Genomic DNA, 17,754 nt, shown 5'->3' with positions numbered 1-17,754 from the left:
AGCTCCTGCCCCCTTACCCGCGAAAGCACCGAACAACAGCCCGGGACGTTGGACCATCGAAGAGGCGCTAATATGATCAGAACTACATTGATTTGGGGTTCACTTATATTGGGAGTAGTGCCTTTCCTCAGCCACAGTGTGTTATATGTGCAAAAGTACTATCTCACAACTCGATGAAACCACTCTTGCGAAGACAATTAGAAACAAAACATGACAATTTGAAAAATAAGCCAAGGGAGTTTTTGGAGCGAGACTAAAGACAACTTTCGATTAGTAAGACATGTATAAAAGCAACAGATACCATTAAAAAGAAGCCTTATATGGTGAGCTACCAAGTGGCTATGACAGGTAAGCACCATACTATTGTGGAGGACTTAATTCTTCCTGCTGCCGCGGATATGGCTAGGACAATGCTGGGGAAAAGGCCAAAAACACTGTTTAACGACATATCAGTGACATGGCAGGAGATGTTTTGAAACAATTACTGCTTTGCATACAAGCCAGTGAATTTTATGAGTTACAGCTGGATGAGTCAACAGACGTGGCGGGCCTGGCACAGCTCCTGGTATATGTCCATTACTTTTATGGGGGGTCAATTAAGGAAGACTGTTTTTCCTTTTCTGCAAACCACTGGAAGCCAGGACAACAGGAGATTATATTTTTAAAGTACTGGACAGCTTTGTGGCATCAAAATGGACTTTGGTGGTCAAGATGTGTTGGTATCTGTACTGATGGCGCAAAAGCCATGACAGGTGGAGTGGTAACACTCCAAAGTAGGCTCTGCTGTCATGACAACCATAAAAGGAACTATATGGTAAGACCTTTGAACCCTAGCTCATTGTTGTAGTATTGGCTTTACAGAATTGTCTTCCAGTGCAGTATTATAATGTATCTTGGTATTTTAACTTATTTCAATGCAAGATTAAAAACCTAGATAAGATTGTAATTCTTGGGGCCTTCCAAGTCGCACTGCATCGCAGCGTTGCGGTGTCATTACAGCCTGGGGTTCAATCCCAGGCCGTGACCGGGAGTCCCACGGGGCGTTGCAAAATTGATCGGTTGGGATTTACTCGGCTCATTGCGCTCTAGCGACTCCTTGTGGCTGATATCGTTTGTCAGTTGAACAGTGTTTCATCCGACACATTGATGCAGCTGGCTTCTGGGATAAGTGAGTGGGTGTTAAGAAGCGTGGCTTGGCTAGTCATGTTTCGGAGGACTCAACCTTCTCCTCTCCTGAGCCCGTTAGGGAGTTGCAGAAATGAGACAAGATGGTAATCATGAAATTGGCGAGGAAAAATAGGTAACAAATATATTTAAATTCTTTGCAGTGTGCCCTTAGCCAAGTTCTAGACTTTTTAAGAGTTTTTATCTACAGAGTTCAAGAGATATTAGTGGTCAGGTCACATGGACAGGAAAAACCTACTAGCCTTACCAATATGTTCACGTGGTCAGGTAAAACATCCCTAGCAATGATGTAGCATTGTTCAGTTCTAGAGTTTTTATTTAGAGAGTTCAGGTCACTTGGTTAAGAAAAACTGGCTCTCACAACAATGTAATGTAACTTTGAATGCAGAAAAATGCACTACAGTCTCTGATTTGTTATGAAAAATAAGCTCTGGAATGTATTGAGTCAGGCTTTACCAGCTGACCCTGGAAATCAGCTGATTAGGTCATAGTATGTGAACCTACACCTTCAGAATACGTCATATTACATCCCAAATCTACAGACTAAAGGGGCTTTCTAGCTTATACAATGGATACGACTGTACCAACAGCATTATTCTAGTAATTTACAGTCATGAACCTACTGTACAGTAGGATGTTAGAAATGTGCATGCTTACACAGCTCATTTTACAGTGTTGGTAGAATCATTAGTCAGATAATTTGTACTTCCTCTCTAATGGCTGGGGTTGTAGAGGGTAGAGTAATCTGATCCTAGATCTGTGGTTACGGCCTAATTCTACCTTGCAGCTTAAATATGCAGTATTTAGCTCTGCCTTTGTCTTACTTTGAGACCTTTCTGCTTCCTTTCTGTGTCTATGAGAGACACAGACTGTATTTCTTGCTCAAAGTCACTCTGCTGATGGCCTTTCGATTTAGTAAATTATTGACACAAATTATTGACATGGGGAGATTACTTCACAGCCCAAAAACAGAACTTTACACGGGCTTCTGAATGAGGTAGAGTACAATAATCTTCGGCTCCTGAGGAATTTAACTGACCATCACCAGACAATTACCTAGAGGAGTGGCAATGTGGCACAATAGCATTTGATTATGCAACACTGTGCGTGGTCCTCTGTAGCTCAGTTGGTAGAGCATGGCGCTTGTAACGCCAGGGTAGTGGGTTCAATCCCCGGGACCACCCATACATAGAATGTATGCACACATGACTGTAAGTCGCTTTGGATAAAAGCGTCTGCTAAATGGCATATATTGTTATTATTATTATTATATTATATTATTATTATTATAACACTCTGCAACTATTGATCGAGCAAACTGTCTGATTTACAGGGTGGAGTTCCTTTTTGTCAGATTGACGGCTGGATATGAAAGTTTACTTTACCTAAACATAAAATCAAGCTGAATAGGAATGCTGCACAAATATGTGATCAACATTTATCTATTCATTAGAAATGTTCATGACAGTATTAAAACCCCTTGAAATGCACCATCTTATATTCAAGGATTTAAAAATTATTTTTTATGAAATTTCAGCTTGCCCTTGGTAGGCGTAAAGAAACAACATTTGTTTGTTTTACCTTCACAAGGACAAGTCTGTAACTGTCACTTTTCCTCAAGAAAGCAGAAAAAAAGAGCTCTCTGTTTCAAATCCGGATATGTCTGTGACACAACAGTTGCACTGTATTGAATTGCTTTCATCCCTTACTGTACTGCTCAAACTATCTGCACAGCCATGTTTGAACTGTGAAGAGATTGTGAAACGGAACGAGGAGCGATAATGGTGAACGGCCAATAAAGTCCTCTCCCCTCCATGGTTACGGCCCTGGCTGTAAATGGCAACGGGGCAACACAGCTCAAAGGCTATATTTGTGCTCCCTGGCTGGAGAGAGAAATGCCAGCCCAACCGTTTGCCCATCCACTTGTTCTTTCACTCGACAACAGTGGCTATAGTGTCTCATAAGCGTGACACAATCCCCCTCTCAATATTTGTGTGTGTGATGCCTCCAATAAAACAATATTTGACATCTGAGCTCAGCTGAGACTGATCCTAGACATTTTTCCTCAAGAACTTTTTTCATTTTTTAGAACCCGCCTTTCATTTTTCATGACACCTAATTTATGCTTATTGACAAGGTGTTATGTGTACGTATATATGTGAGGTATTTATTAATGCTGAACGCAGAGTAAGAACAGTCCATGCCCTGGCTGAATCAATCAATCACGCAGAAGAACTGATGATTCCAAGGTAGGCTGGTGACTGTGCTTTGGTATTTTTATTTTTGGACGGTGTACTTTCGGTACAACGTGGTGTGATGTTTAGGTATGTGTGTTCAGTGTGTGTCATTTTTAGTGTTGAGGCATCACTCATCAGGACTCGCAGACCTACCCATCCATTGTGTGTAATGGCCTTGACTCGCCCAGCAGGGCTTGGCATGGGTGGGGTGGACCAATGGGTCATTGAGTGATGTTCCGTTGTGTACAGGTAGTTAGTTTGGCATGGAGCAATAGCAGGTGCAAGATCCTTTTATTGTTGAGTGTGTGTGTGTGTGATTAGCATGCGCGTGTGTGATTAGTATTTGTGTGTGTGATTAGTGTGTTTGTATTTTGTTATTAGCGGGCATGTATGTGTATGTTTGTGATTAGCTTGAATGTGTATCTAAGTCTTCAGAAATCCACCTGCAATTAACATGGATAAACAATAAACTAGTCTCCTAAAGAAACATGGTGAATAGCTAACAAAGTGGCACTGTAGTTATCCATTATCTAATTGAGCCTCTCAAAACAGTCACATGCAAAACAGTAATATACAGTACATCATTAATGTACACGTTTCTGAAAGATCAGCTCTTTAACTTATTACTCCCATAGACGTCAGCCTAGCAGATTTACAATGTGTACCTGTATTGTGCTCTGACATATACCTTACCAGTGCAGGTAGGGCCTCCGTCAGAAGGCTCCAGTTTCTGTTTCTGCCTCAGGGATGGTACCGCACAATAATGTACTTTCTGACTTCCTCTTTTGTTCACATTGGCGGTCGAACCAGGAAGGATGTGACAGGCTCGCAGTTGTTTGGTTTGTTGCTCGACCTATCCCAGAATTTGGAGGTTTGGTCCACCCCGCCCATTGTGTAACCAAGCAGAGGTTGCATCATTTGACTCACAGGAGGGCGCTAGGTCAATGTTGATGAGTTACTGTCAAATATTTGTCCCCAGTTTGTCAACACCAGCAAGATGAATGCTTTCTGATTCAGCAAGTTTGTAAGTTAAGTCACAAAGTGGGAGCAACATTACATATTGTATGACCTCATTTCCTTGCCTCTAAAAAAAGCTATAGTTGAATATTTTAGTTGAGTTTAGTTTCAAGGAAAGACAGTTATACTCTCACCATTGTTCTTTATAAACAATATAGTCAAAAGGATTATCTTTTATTTCAAATGTTAGCTGGTTTACTTGTTGACACTGCTTTGTGAAAGAGCCATGTGTTGATGTTGTTAGACAATTGGTTATCATGTGTTCTGTGTGCACAATATCTTAAGAATACCTTCCTAATATTGAGTTGCACCACCACCCTTTGTCCACAGAATGCTTCAATTCATCGGTGGCATGAACTCTACAAGGTGTTGACTCCAATGCTTCCCACAGTTGTGTCAAGTTGTTTTGATGTCCTTTGGGTGGGGGAACATTCTTGATACACAAGGGAAATTGTTGATTTTGAAAAATCCAGCAGCGTTGCAGTTCTTGACACAAACTGTTGTGCCTGTCACCTACTATTATACCAGGTTCAAAGGCACTTCAATAGTTTGTCATGCCTGTTTACCCTCTGAATGTCACACATACACTATCCATGTCTCAAGGCTTAAAAATCCTCATTCTCCCCTTCATCTACATTGAAGTGGATATAACAAGTGACATCAATAAGGGATCACCTAGTCACTTTGTGTCATAGAAATAGCAGGTGTTCTTAATGTTTTATAAAATCAGTACATAGTATGTAAGTTGAGCCAAAGGGATAAGTTAAGCCATCCTTGTTTCTAGGAAACCTTACACAAAATGAATAATTTGACCAAATATTTATGAAAATGTAATCATTTCATTGAGTCTCTGAAATAAGAAACCACATGGAAAAAGTGGTAAGCAAACAAAAAACAGTTTTTCACAAAGTGTAATTAATTTAATGTGTTAGACGTTTCATGATGCTTGTATCTAAATCAAAGTTGATAGTTTTAAGACCGTTTCATACACCCTTAAGCCTAAATATGAGGTCATAAACCTAGCATGAAAGTGCATCCCTGTAGCTGTGTGGGCTAATATAGTCAAAATGTTTGTCTTTGGGTAAGTTATGCCAAGTTGAGCAAATTGAAGTGTTTTCTTCTCAGGTGGGATATGAGATAACAACAGGGGCTGGGAATTGGCCTAAATGGATAGTGTTAAATTGAAATGTTTCTTACAGACAAAATATGGAAAGCATATGCATAACCATGGTAACAATTAAAAGGGAACTGTTTGGAGATTATGGGATACATTCAGTAACATGATAAGAATATTATTGGAAAATCTGGTGAAGCTGCAACATAAGACAAAAAAATTACAAGGCTTTTTCGAGTGAGAGGTCAAACTGGTGTGTCCGAGTGGCCACACACCTCTCCACAGTGTACACTGTTCCTAAGTCATTTCAATGCACTTTTATGACTCATAGAAGAGTCATCAACTATAAGCTGCTTTTTTATAGCTCTCCTAGCTGTGCCGTTGAAGAACTACAGCAAGCACACTTTTAGTTGTTTTGTCTGGAACACAGCCATCACACAATTACTGTTATTGTTTACTAAATCCAAAAACAGTCCATTATAAATCTCAATCTGGGTCAGATAGGCACCATTTGAAGCTTTTTCTACTGCCAATATGACTAGCTAATTTGTTAAATATGATGTTAGGCTTTAACAGGACAATTCAGAAAATCACAGAAGATCACAATTTTGGTGAATGTAGTGAACATTTTGGACTCATAGGTGTTTGACAGAATGGCTGTCAGTTAAAACCCATACAAAGCTGTGAAGCAGAGACCCTGTGATCTGACGTTATGTATAGCATGTTACTGTGCGCCACTGCATTCCAATTTAGGCACTCAGTATCCAAATCTGCCATTTTCAACATGTAAAGGAGTACGAATATAAAGTGCTAAAGAATGTGCACTATAAACTGTATACAAAAGTATGTGGATTTGGCTATTTCAGCCACATCCGTTGATGACAGGTGTATAAAACTGAGCACACAGCCTTGCAATCACCATAGACAAACATTGGCAGTAGAATGGCATTAATGGAGAGCTCAGTGACATTCAATTTGGCACCGTCATAGGATGCCACCTTTTCAACAAGTCAGTTTGTCAAATTTCTTCCCTGCTAGAGCTGCCCCACGCTGTTATTGTGAAGTGAAAACATCTAGGAGCAACAATAGCTCAGCTGCAAAATGGTAGGCCACACAAGCTCAAAGAACGGGACTGACAAGTGCTGAAGCGCGTAGAGCATAACAATTGTCTGACCTCGGTTTCAACACTCACTACTGAGTTCCAAACAGTCTCTGGAAGCAACGTCAGCACAAGAACTGTTCATCAGAAGCTTCATGATATGGGTTTCCATGGCCAAGCAGACGCACACAAGCCTTACATCACCATGTGCAATGCCAAGAGTTGCCTGGAGTGGTGTAACGCTCGTGTCCATTGGACTCTGGAGTAATGGAAATGCATTCTCTGTGATGAATCATGCTTCACAATCTGGCAGTCTGATTGACGGATCTCGATTTGGCAGATGCCAGGAGAACGCTACCTGCTTCAATGCATAGTGCCAACTGTAAAGTTTGGTGGATGAGGAATAATCGTCTGGGGCTGTTTTTCATGGTTCGGGCTAGGCCCCTTAGTTGAAGTGAAGGGAAATCTTAATGCTACAGTATACAATGACATTCTAGATGATTCTGTGCTTCAACTTTGTAGCAACAGTTTGGGGAAGGCCCTTTTCTGTTTAAGCCCCAGTGCACAAAGCGAGGTCCATACAGAAATGGTTTGTCGAGATCGGTGTGGAAGAATTTAACTGGCCTGCACAGAGCCCTGACCTCAACCCCATCAAACATCTTTCGGATTAATTGGAACGCCGACTGTGAGCCAGGCCTAATCGCCCAACATCAGTGCCAGACCTCACGAATGCTCTTGTGGCTGAATGGAAGCAAGTCCACTCAGCAATGTTCCAACATCTAGGGTTTTGCCTTCCCAGAAGAGTGGAGGCTGTTGTAGCAGCAAAGGGGGGCAAACTCCACACGAATGCCCATGATTTTGAAATTAGATGTGCGACAAGCAGGTGTCCAGATACTTGTGGTCGTGTAGTGTACTTTGTTTTATTCTCCTGCTTTGAAATGGATAGACCAATATTGTAGGTTGATATGGATATACACATATGTATAATTTATATCTAAATGCTTAAACTGCCTTAAATGAATGATCCTCTCTCTATGAATACTGCCTGGAGTGTGTTCAATAAATTTGAAACATTCTAAACTATTATATACATAGAATTTCTATCTGAGACATTCTGAACATTTCAGTAATGAGTCAGGTGGCGATGTACTCGTATGGCACTGTGGCTGCGGTGATTTCAACCCTCATAACTCTTGTGTCACTATTCTCAGCTATTCTCACCTGAGCATCTGTCTTTTCTGGCCATCTATTTCCTGTGTTTCAGGTGTGCAAAATCCACTTGTCATTTACATTTCTCTGGATTGATTTCTTTCATTTACTCTTGCGCCTCTTTCATATTTTTGCTTGTGTCTGTCGTTTTTTTCCCGTTAACATTATGAACAAGGAAATGTTTGTCAAACATACCCCAGTAATGGCTGAATTGAGCTCAATGGAATACGTCTTTCCGTTGCATCCATAAGAACGCTAAAGATTCATCTGGGATTTAAGGCATCGTCTCGACAGTTATATCACAAGAAAGAGAAGAAAGATGGGTATAATTATCGATGTAATACAGTTGAAATGTTTACAAATCACATGCGCTGAAATGAAAGCAACTTCCGAAAATGAACACTCTGATTATAGTGATATTATGTGTGATTCGCAAACAAACAATGTAAAGTATGTATAGATACACATTACAATAATTCAGTGATAATTATTCCGGTGTTCTCGGCAGTGCACACCACATAAAGAGTGAAAAGGAAGTCAATACTGTTATCCAAGCAATAATTATAACCCTAGAGCAGTAAAAATAATTGAAAACGTATATATATAATTTGTATACACTACCATTTAAAATTGATGTATTTTTTATTTCACCTTCATTTAACCAGGTAGACAAGTTGAGAACAAGTTCTCATTTACAATTGCGACCTGGCCAAGATAAAGTAAAGCAGTTCGACACGTACAACGACACAGAGTTACACATGGAATAAAACAAACATACAGTCAATAAAGCAAACCAAATCAAATCAAATCAAATTTATTTGTCACATACACATGGTTAGCAGATGTTAATGCGAGTGTAGCGAAATGCTTGTGCTTCTAGTTCCGACAATGCAGTAATAACCAACAAGTAATCTAATTAACAATTCCTAAACTACTGTCTTATACACAGTGTAAGGGGATAAAGAATATGTACATAAGGATATATGAATGAGTGATTGTACAGAGCAGCATAGGCAAGATACAGTAGATGGTATCAAGTACAGTATATACATATAAGATGAGTATGTAAACAAAGTGGCATAGTTTAAGTGGCTAGTGATACATGTATTTCATAAGGATGCAGTCGATGATATAGAGTACAGTATATACGTATGCATATGAGATGAATAATGTAGGGTAAGTAAGATTATATAAGGTAGCATTGTTTAAAGTGGCTAGTGATATATTTACATCATTCCCATCAATTCCCATTATTAAAGTGGCTGGAGTTGAGTCAGTGTCAATGTGTTGGCAGCGGCCACTCAATGTTAGTGGTGGCTGTTTAACAGTCTGATGGCCTTGAGATAGAAGCTGTTTTTCAGTCTCTCGGTCCCAGCTTTGATGCACCTGTACTGACCTCGCCTTCTGGATGATAGCGGGGTGAACAGGCAGTGGCTCGGTGGTTGATGTCCTTGATGATCTTTATGGCCTTCCTGTAACATCGGGTGGTGTAGGTGTCCTGGAGGGCAGGTAGTTTGCCCCCGGTGATGCGTTGTGCAGACCTCACTACCCTCTGGAGAGCCTTACGGTTGAGGGCGGAGCAGTTGCCTTACCAGGCGGTGATACAGCCCACCAGGATGCTCTCGATTGTGCATCTGTAGAAGTTTGTGAGTGCTTTTGGTGACAAGCCAAATTTCTTCAGCCTCCTGAGGTTGAAGAGGCGCTGCTGCGCCTTCTTCACGACGCTGTCTGTGTGAGTGGACCAATTCAGTTTGTCTGTGATGTGTATGCCGAGGAACTTAAAACTTGCTACCCTCTCCACTACTGTTCCATCGATGTGGATAGGGGGGTGTTCCCTCTGCTGTTTCCTGAAGTCCACAATCATCTCCTTAGTTTTGTTGACGTTGAGTGTGAGGTTATTTTCCTGACACCATACTCCGAGGGCCCTCACCTCCTCCCTGTAGGCTGTCTCGTCGTTGTTGGTAATCAATAATCAATAATACAGTATAAACAAGTCTGTATACGATGTGAGCAAATGAGGTGAGATAAGGGAGGTAAAGGCAAAAAAAGGCCATGGTGGCAAAGTAAATACAATATAGCAATTGTAGATTTGCAGTGGAAGAATGTGCAAAGTAGAAATAATAATAATGGGGTGCAAAGGAGCAAAATAAACAAATAAAATAAAATAAATACAGTATGGAAAGTTGTTTGTTCTAAATTATAGGTGGGCTATGTAAATTATGGTGGAAAACAAGTATTTGGTCACCTACAAACAAGCAAGATTTCTGGCTCTCACTTCTTCTTTACGAGGCTTCTCTGTCCTCCACTCATTACCTGTATTAATGGCACCTGTTTGAACTTGTTATCAGTATAAAAGACACCTGTCCACAACCTCAAACAGTCACACTCCAAACTCCACTATGGCCAAGACCAAAGAGCTGTCAAAGGACACCAGAAACAAAATTGTAGACCTGCACCAGGCTGGGAAGACTGAATCTGCAATAGGTAAGCAGCTTGGTTTGAAGAAATCAACTGTGGGAGCAATTATTAGGAAATGGAAGACATACAAGACCACTGATAATCTCCCTCAAAGAATGACAATGAAGACAAAGAATGCTGAGTTGCATCCAAAGAACACCATACCTACTGTGAAGCATGGGGGTGGAAACATCATGCTTTGGGGCTGTTTTTCTGCAAAGGGACCAGGATGACTGATCCGTGTAAAGGAAAGAATGTATGGGGCCATGTATTGTGAGATTTTGAGTGAAAACCTCCTTCCATCAGCAAGTGCATTGAAGATTAAACGTGGCTGGGTCTTTCAGCATGACAATGATCCCAAACACACCACCCGGGCAACGAAGGATTGGCTTCGTAAGAAGCATTTCAAGGTCCTGGAGTGGCCAAGCCAGTCTTCAGATCTCAACAAAATCTTTGGAGGGTTGAAAGTCCGTGCGCCCAGCGAAAGCCACAAAACATCACTGCTCTAGAGGAGATCTGCATGGAGGAATGGGCCAAAATACCAGCAACAGTGTGTGAAAACCTTGTGAAGACTTACAGAAAATGTTTGACCTCTGTCATTGCCAACAAAGGGTATATAACAAATATTGAGATAAACTTTTGTTATTGACCAAATACTTATTTTCCACCATAATTTGCAAAAAAATTATTTTAAAATCCTACAATGTGATTTTCTGGATTTTCTTCTCATTTCGTGGGAGAACTTGCACAATTGGTGGCTGACTAAATACTTTTTTGCCCCACTGTATGTCTCTTTATTATACAGTGCTACCATGGTTGTCATCCAGTGAAACCAAACAAATAAATGGAGCAGAGAGGTCCGGACAGGAGACCCTCCGATTTGACACACTGAACTCTATCAGAGAAATAGTTGGTGAACCAGGCGAGGCAATCTTTTGAGAAACCAAGGCTGTCGAGTCTGCCGATGAGGATGTGGTGATTGACAGAGTCGAAAGCCTTGGACAGATCAATGAATACGGCTGCACAGTAATGTTTCTTATCGATAGCGTTAAGATATCGTTTAGGACCTTGACCAGCTCTGAAACCAGATTGCATAGCAGAGAGGGTATGGTGAGATTCGAAATGGTCGGTAATCTGTTTGTTGACTTGTCTTTCGAAGACCTTAAAAAGGCAGGGTGGGATAGATATCGGTCTGTAGCAGTTTGGGTCAAGAGTGCCCCCCCTTTGAAGATGTCGATGACCGCAGCTTTTTTCCAATCTTTGGGAATCTCAGAGGACACGAAAGAGAGGTTGAACAGGCTAGTCATAGGGGTGGCAACAATTTCGGCAGATCATTTTAGAAAGAAAGGGTCCAGATTGTCTAGCCCGGCTGATTTGTAGGTGTCCAGATTATGCAGCTCTTTCAGAATATCAGCTGACTGGATTTGGGAGAAGGAGAAATGGGGAAGGCTTGGTTGAGTTGCTGTGGGGGGTGCAGTGCTGTTGACCGGGGTAGGGGTAGCCAGGTGGAAAGCATTGCCAGCTGCAGAAAAATGCTTATCTTCAGTGCAGTGGGCAGCTGGGAGGAGGTGTTCTTATTCTCCATGGACTTTACAGTGTCCCAGAAGTTTTTTGAGTTAGTGTTGCAGGATGCAAATTTCTGCTTGAAAAAGCTAGCCTTGGCTTTTCTGCCTGTGTATATTGGTTTCTAACTTCCCTGAAAAGTTGCATATCACGGGGGCAGAGGGTGGTCTATAGCAGGTGGCAACGGTGAGAGACTTGTTTTTAGAGAGGTGGATTTTTAAAAATAGAAGTTCAAATTGATTGGGTACAGACTTGGATAGTATGACAGAACTTTGCAAGCTATCTTTGCAGTAGATTGCAACACCGCCCCCTTTGGCAGTTCTATCTTGTCTGAAAATGTTGTAGTTAGGGTAGTAAGATGTAAATTTCAGAATTTTTGGTGGTCTTCCTAAGCCAGGATTCAGACACAGCTAGAACATTGCCAGAGTGTTGGCAGAGTGTGCTAAAGCAGTGAATAAAACAACCTTAGGGAGGAGGCTTCTAATGTTAACATGCATGAAACCAAGGCTATTACGGTTACAGAAGTCATCAAAAGGGAGCGCCTGGGGAATAGGAGTGGAGCTAGGCACTGCAGGGCCTGGATTCACCTCTACATCGCCAGAGGAACATAGGAGGAGAAGAATAAGGGTGCGCTGAAAGCAATGAGAATTGGTCGTCTAGAACGTCTGGAACAGATAGTAAAAGGTGGTTTCTGGGAGGCGATAAAATAACTTCAAGGTATAATGTACAGACAAAGGTATGGAAGGATGTGAATACAGTGGAGGTAAACCTAGGTATTGAGTGATGATGAGAGAGATATTGTCCCTAGAAACATCATTGAAACCAGGAGATGTCATCGCATGTGTGGGTGGTGGAACTAATAGGTTGGATTTGCTATAGTGAGCAGGACTAGAGGCTCTCCAGTGAAATAAGCCAATAAACACTAACCAGAACAGCAATGGACAAGGCATATTGACATTAAGGAGAGGCATGCTTAGTCGAGTAATCAAAACGGTCCAGTGAGTAATAAGGTTGGATGGGGTCACGGCAATTCAGACAGCTATCCCGGCTATCGGTAGCAAGCTAGCATAGGATGGAGGTCTGTTTTTAGCCACCTCGTGCGTTTCCGTCGGTAGGATTAGTGGGGTTCCGTGTGGTAGAGGGGATCAATCCAATTCGCAAAAAAAATAGATATAGTTATAGAGGCCCAAGAAAATAATAATAATAATAATAATAATAATTGTCCGATAGATCTATTCAGATAGCAGCCAATAAGACAGCTAATGAATAGCAGACCGCAGATGGGCGTTCAGGTAAAGTCGCGATGGAGGAGGCAGCTGGATAACTCCCTCGGGCAGATAACGTCGGTAGTCCAGTTGTGAAGGCCCGTTGGGGCTCCGCGTTGGCAGTAAAACGGGTCCGGATAGGTGGTTGTTGCCCAGGAGTGACTGATGGAACTCTTCAGCTGGCTAGCTCCGGAATAATTGTTGTTTGGTATCGACGTAAGCCGATGGTCACACGGATAGCAGCTAGCTAGCTGCGAGATCCAGGTATAAATGTCCAGAGCTTGCGGTTGAAATCCGGGGACATGGAAAGATAAATAGGTCAGTTATGTTCCGGTCCGAGCCGCACCGTACAAAACTGGCGATAGATTTTCGAGCTAAAGGATAGCTGATGACCACAAACTGGTGGTTAACTGAATACTAACGATTAGCCAGTAAAGATGCTAACTAGCTTCTGGCTAGCTTCTGATTAGCTTCTGGTTAGCTTCAGGCTAGCTTCTGGCTAGCTTCTGGTTAGCTTCTGATTAGCTTCAGGCTAGCTTCTGGCTAGCTTCTGGTTAGCTTCTGGCTAGCTTCTGGTTAGCTTCTATGGAGGATTACAGATTTGAGGTAAATAATACTTTCTTTTTTAATATAAATTGGTGAGGCAGGTTGCAGGAGAGTGTTTTGAAGATGAGTTTATGGAAAAGAAAAAATATATATAAAAAGGTATGCGAAGAAAGTTGTAAATATGTATATATATGGGACACGACAAGACGAGGACAAAAGACATCTGACTGCTATGCAAAAAAAGGAAAAAGTGTAGGGTCACTTCAAGAAAAGCACATTGTTTGACCATTAAAATAACAAATTGATCAGAAATACAGTGTAAATGACTATTGTAGCTGGAAATGGTTGATTTTATTTATGGAACATCTCCATAGGCATACAGAGGCCCATTATCAGCAACCATCACTCCTGTGTTCCAATGGCACGTTGTGTTAGCTAATCCAAGTTTATAATTTTGATAGGCTAATTGATCATTAAAAAACCCAAAATTGGCCTTCTTTAGACTAATTGAGTGTCTGGAGAATCAGCATTTGTGAGTTCGATTACAGGCTCAAAATGGCCAGAAACAAAGAACTTCTTCTGAAACTCGTCAGTCTATTCTTGTTCTGAGAAATGAAGGCTTATCCATGCGAGAAATTGTCAAGAAACTGAAGATCTCTTTCAACTCTGTTTACTACTCCCTTCACAGAACAATGAAAACGGGCTCTAACCAGAATAGAAAGAGGAGGCCTTGGTGCACAACTGAGCAGGATGACAAGTACATTAGAGTGTCTAGTTTGAGAAACAAATGCCTCAACTGGCAGCTTCATTAAATAGTACCCGCAAAACACCAGTCTCAACGTCAACGGCAAAGAGGCGACTCCGGGATCCTTGCCTTCCCAGGTCTTCTCCCAGCATCTTCTATATAAGTCCCATATCTCAGCTGAATCCCAATCCCACAGGAATTTTGTTCAACATAATCGTTTTGAAGGTGACTGAACTATGGTGACTAGTTCAGTATACGTTTTAGCATGAGAGTGAATAAATGTTCTATATCTACAGAATGAAACTAGGCGGCATAATGCCTCAGTTTCAATGACGACACTAGTCACAATGCCTGGTGCTGTTGATAGCTCTCTCTCAGCTGATCTGGTGGTGAGGCGTCAGTACAGACCCGAGGGGCACAGAGAATAGGTTTTTATCCCATGTTCTCCTAACAAGGCCTACATCCATTACCACCCCTCATAAATTAGCATTAGGTAACCAGGCCTGTGGTAGTTTGGCCTGAACCCCCCCACCCGCCCACCCCTGCAGTCCCCGCAGTACCATAAATATTAAGAATAATGTAGACTTTGTTCCAGGCCACACCTGAGAGAAAGCGAGATGTTTTATTGGCCCCATAAATCCGGGAGACGTGGAATCGGTGAACGCCTGGTTTAATTTTCACTTTGGTTCACAGGTTTGTTGGGGTGTATGGATCGCTTGCATTTGAAATGATGCAGGTCCTTGAGAGCCAGCCGTGGTGATATCACATACTGTGATGTTGTGTCAACCCATGTTGACTTCATTAGCTAGCTTGTTTTCATCAACCATATTGGTGGCATTTAAAGAGATAGGTCACCCCAAAAATCTAAATTTGCCAGTGGTCTTGTGTTGTATAGATCAGACTATATTGTACTTTCATATACCAAATAAAGTTCAAAGATCATCTAAAAAGTAATATTGGGAAAACAACACCAATAATATATCTTCAAACTGAATTGAACCTTTCTAATACCTATATGTTTTTTTGTTGTCGCTTTTCATGCTAAACCAAAGCAGTAGTAGAATTTTGATAGAAAGTCAGATGGTCGACCCCGCAGCAGCAGAATGTTCACACCCAGTATACTCAGCAAGTGCTCCAAGCCGCACCAGCCCCATTGCATGCTGGATAAAAGCAAGGGCCGCAGGACACCACACACACGCTCAGTGTGGTGTGAGTATTGTATTACCGTCGTATGACGGGAGGAAGGCGGAGCACGGAGAGACGGAGAATGGTTGTATACAGTATATCCCTCTGCCACTGTGGTTATCACGTTAGTGCTACTTTACAGCACTATTGGTCCCCTGTTGAAGCACACATGACATACGTACTACTGTCCTCTTCACAGGTGACATATGGAGACTAATTGGAGGCAGAGTGTAAGTTCAGGAAGGTTAGAATGTGCTTTGTTTTTCGGTGTAGTTTGGATGCACTTGCAAATCGACCCATTGAGACTCAATACTTCTACTACTAGCGTGATTTACTGACATTTGGGGGTCAGTATACAGAAGAACCAAAAATATGACTGAACTTCTGGGGGTATATATCTCTGACAGTCTGTGAATATACGTATATGTGCAGGATGTGTGTTACTGTATTTGGGAGGTTTAAATTCATATAAATCAATAGGCCTGTGTCAGGACCTCAAATTGTTTTCTTACCTCTGCTTTTTACCCTTCAAAGTCCAATTATTTTTATGGCTGTGTGGTATTTAGTGACTGTCGTAAATAACCAAGCAGATATGGACCAAAAGCTGAACCACCTATGCACACACAGAAGGTTCTCAAGTCAAACTTGAGAAAAGGTTTATGAGAACATAAAGTTCTAAAAGAGATTGATACAATCAATGTACATAATTAAGCCAGTTTTCTTGCCAACTATGTATGCATGTATCTTCTTTGATAACAATAAATTATCAATAAAGCCATGCCCCCCCACCTCCAAAACATGCTCACATAGAAGATTGTTCTGGAATCTAACTTGTGTTCGATTTTAAAACATACACTTATACACACTTATTAAAGAGATCAGAAAACATCTATTTGATATAACCCATTTAGCCAATGAAGCCATGTATTATTGCCAAATACAGTGCCTTCAAAAAATGTTCAGACCCCTTGACCTTTTCCACAATTTGTTACGTTAAAGCTTTATTCTCAAATGAATCAAATTAAATTAAAATCCTCAGCAATCTACACACAATACCCCGTAATGACAAAGCAAAAGCAGGTTTATAGAAATGTTTGCAAATTTATAAAACATAAAAAACAGAATTACCATATTGACATTAAGACCCTTTGCTATGAGACTCGAAATTGAGCTCAGGTGCATTGAGATGTTTCTACAACTTGATTAGAACTTGAAATTCAATTGATTGGACAATTATTTGGAAAGACACACACCGGTTTATGTGTCCCACAGTTGACAGTGCATGTCAGAGCTAAAACCAAGCCATGAGGTCAAAGGAATTGTATGTAGACTTCCGAGATATGATTGTGTCAAAGCATAGATCAGGGGAAGGGTACCACATTTTTTTTGCAGCATTGAAGCTCCCCAAGAACACAGTGACCTCCATCATTTTGTTTGGAACCACCAAAACTCTTCCTAGAGTTGTCCGCCCTGCCAAACAAAGCAATTTGGGGAGAAGGGCCTTGGTTAGGGAGGTGACCAAGAACCCGATGGTCACTCTGACAGAGCTCTAGAGTGGAGATGGGAGAACCTTCGAGAAGAACAACCATCTATGCAACACTCCACCAATCAGGCCTTTATGGTAGAGTGGCCTGACGTAAGCCACTCCTCAGTATCAGGCGCGTGACAGCCCGTTTGGAGTTTGCCAAAAAGACTCTCTGACCATGAGAAACAAGATTTTCTGGTCTGATGAAATCAAGACTAAACTCTTTGGCCTAAATGTCAAGTGTCACGTCTGGAGGAAACTTGGCACCATCCCTACTGTGAATCATGCTGTGGGGGTGTTTTTCAGCGGCAGGGACTCGGAGACGAGTCAGGATTGAGGGAAAGACGAACGGAACAAAGTACAGAGAGATCCTTGCTAGAAACCTGCTTCAGAGCGCACAGGACCTCAGACTGGGCCGAAGGTTCACCTTCCAACAGAACAACGACCCTAAGCACACTGCCAAGACAACTCAGGAGTGGCTTTGGGACAAGTCTCTGAATGTCCTTGAATTGCCCAGCCAGAGTCCAGACTTGAAACCAATTGAACATCTCTGGAGAGACCTGAAAATAGCTGTGCAGTGACGCTCCCCATCTAACCTGACAGAGAT

General features: G+C 41.6%; 1 protein-coding gene across 9 annotated transcripts in view; it reads left to right on the top strand.

The window, feature by feature from the left end:
• LOC124043720 (LIM domain only protein 7-like) overlaps window positions 1-17,754 on the top strand; it is a 135,180-nt gene that overhangs the window by 30,510 nt on the left and 86,916 nt on the right. Inside the window, exon 1 of one of the 9 annotated variants that reach the window (XM_046362609.1) lies at window positions 3,309-3,434. The exons of the other annotated variants lie outside the window; for them this stretch is intronic. The gene's annotated coding sequence lies outside the window, so the exon portion shown is untranslated. Of the gene's footprint in view, window positions 1-3,308; window positions 3,435-17,754 lie in introns of those variants that run through there. 9 annotated transcript variants of the gene reach the window in all.

The sequence above is a fragment of the Oncorhynchus gorbuscha genome, linkage group LG09 (assembly GCF_021184085.1).
Source record: "Oncorhynchus gorbuscha isolate QuinsamMale2020 ecotype Even-year linkage group LG09, OgorEven_v1.0, whole genome shotgun sequence".
Classification (NCBI taxonomy): domain Eukaryota; kingdom Metazoa; phylum Chordata; class Actinopteri; order Salmoniformes; family Salmonidae; genus Oncorhynchus; species Oncorhynchus gorbuscha.
The sequence above is the reverse complement of the archived record's forward strand: the minus strand, read 5'-3'. Positions and strand labels throughout refer to the sequence as shown.